This window comes from Elephantulus edwardii, unplaced genomic scaffold (genome assembly GCF_000299155.1).
Source record: "Elephantulus edwardii isolate Elephantulus edwardi_28Jun2011 unplaced genomic scaffold, EleEdw1.0 scaffold00273, whole genome shotgun sequence".
NCBI classification, from domain to species: domain Eukaryota; kingdom Metazoa; phylum Chordata; class Mammalia; order Macroscelidea; family Macroscelididae; genus Elephantulus; species Elephantulus edwardii.
Window position 1 is genome coordinate 925,015 of NW_006400023.1, and position 2,662 is coordinate 927,676.

Here is a 2,662-nt window from a genome sequence, read left to right on the forward strand (position 1 = left end):
ACAGAAGGACAAATATTGCATAGGGCCACTGTTGTAAAATGGAACTAACATCATGGTTGAGGGAAGACAGAAAAAGAGGAGAGAAATTATGTATATTACATTGAAACATAAGGGAGAGATCTGTATAAAAGGGACATATGAATGGGTATTCTTGTCATTATAGAAGTCCAGAGTGAAGGCTGCATAGAGGAATGAACTTGGGGGGAGAGATTGCATAACAATGAAAGAGTGTTTTGTGCTCGCTTTGGCAGCACATATACTAAAATTAGAACGATACAGAGAAGATTAGCATGGCCCCTGCGCAAGGATGATATGCAAATTCGTGAAACAATGAAAGAGTGTTTTTTTTGGGTTTTTTTCCAAGGAGAAGAGTGATTTGAGGTGGGGGGTGGGTATGGAGAGAAGTGCAACAATGAATGACAGGAAATCCTAAATCTCTGTAAACTTTCAGTAAAATTAATAAATACATTTTTAAAAAAAACCAAAACCATAACACTCTAGTGGGTTTTGGAGGTTATAAATTGTACGGAAAGAGATTGTCCATCTTTTCTTGAGGAGCTGCTGCTGGTGGTGGATTTGAACTGCTAAAGAAGCTGGCCTTTTGCTATGAGTAGTGCTCAACTCAAAGGCAATCAACAACAATGGAATACAATAAAGAGGTGCACAAACAAGGTGTGTGACAGGTAAAAAAAAAAAAAAAAAGAAGAAGAAGATGAAGCTGGCCCTTGGGTTCAACATCCTGTGCCCCAGAATCCCTGAATTAACAGACATGAGTGATAGCAATTGATGAAATAGAGTTTTCTTTCTTGGGCTTCTGGACACATAATGATGTTTTTCCTCTCCTGAATGCTTAGATAGACACTTCCACAGGACATTATGTTTTAACTTATTAGTTCTCTTGTGATTTGGAATAGATTTCACTTGCTAATTTTTTTTCACTTGCTAATTTAATATGTGCCATAATGAGTTCTAACTCTGGACTATTATGAATTATTAAAGATATCTACTTTGAGATAGAAAAAAAAAGACTAATGGAAATGAGACGCATGAGAACGAAATGGGAAGAGTGAAGTTACATTGTGAGTTGAACGGATTGATGCTATGAAACAAAATTCTCATTAATTGGTTGAATTAAAACCAATTCCCTTCGTAAGCTCACTCATGTCACACACACACATACACAGAGAACAACAAAAATGAGAATACCATGGCTTGCATCAGGTACACCTTCACTTTTAAAATTACATCCATACTCTTTAGTTCTTTAAAGAGGATGGGTAGCAGATTTGCCATTTCAATACATAATTGATTTCTTCACTGATGCTTTTAAGAGAGAGAGAGAGAAAGAAAAAGTAGCTTTATTAAGGGAGCTCCGAGGCAAGCTCAAAATTTTGGTCTCAAAATGGAGAACAAGGAAGTTGCTTCACTGATGCTTTGGTGAGCACTGACTATGGATCCAAGTAAAATTAAATACTTGACAACTCCAATCTTTTCTCCATTTATCATGATAGTTATTTGGTGTAATTGTGAGTATTTTTGTTCTCTTCATGCTAAGGTACAATCCACATTAAAAGTTATAGCATTTAAGCTTTATCAGCATAGAGTCTTCAAGTCTTTATTTTCTGCAAACAAAGTAATCATCTGCATATTACGGGTTGGCAGTGAGTCTTCCACCTGTCCTGATGCCATGTTATTCTTCACATTATCAAGTTTCTCAGATGATTAGGTCAACATATAGATTAAATCAATATATCTATATATCTATATAGATATAGATATAGATGATATAGATATAGATCTCATTACCACTAAGTGGGAACAGAGTCATAGATGATCCTCCAATGGATTTTCAGAGACTGTCAATCATATGGGAGGAGATTGCTCAAATTTCCCCTTCAGAGCAGCTGGAGGATTTGAACCATTTGCGTATGGGTTGACAGCACAACTCTTTATTCACTAGGCCACCAAAGATCCCTATAGAATGAATAGGAATGGTGAAAGGGTGAAACTTTGACACACTTCTGTTCTGATTTTAAACCTTATGATATTCCCTTGCTCTGTTTGAAGGACCATTTCTAGGTTGATGGACAGGTTCCAAATGAGCACAGGTATAGGTTCTGGAATCCCCATTCTTTGATTCACAATGTTATCCACAATTTGTTACAGTCCACATAGTTGAATGCCTTTTCATTACCAATAAAACACAAGTAATAATCTTTCTGATACAAGCTTTCAGCCAAGATCCAAGCAGTGTCAATAATAATCTCTCTCATTTCTTATCTTCTTCTGAACTCGGCTTGAAATTGTGGAAATTTGTGGTCAGTATACTACTACAAACATTGTCTTCAATAAAATTTTGCTTATGTATGGCATTGCTCAGTAATTTCCACATTCTGCTGGATCATCTTTCTTTAGAAATGGGACAATCCTCTTTCTACTGGTTAGATAGGTCTTGCAAATTTCTTGGTATAGATGAAAGCATCTAGTGGTACTCATTAGTTGAAGCATCTTAGTTGGTATCCAGTCAATTCTTGGAGCCTTATTTTTCACCAACATCTTCACAGCAGCTTGGACATCTTCCTTTATTGTCCTTGATTCTTGATTACATGCTACTTGCTGAAATGAGTTTCAGTCAACTAGTTCTTTTTGGAACAGTAACTGT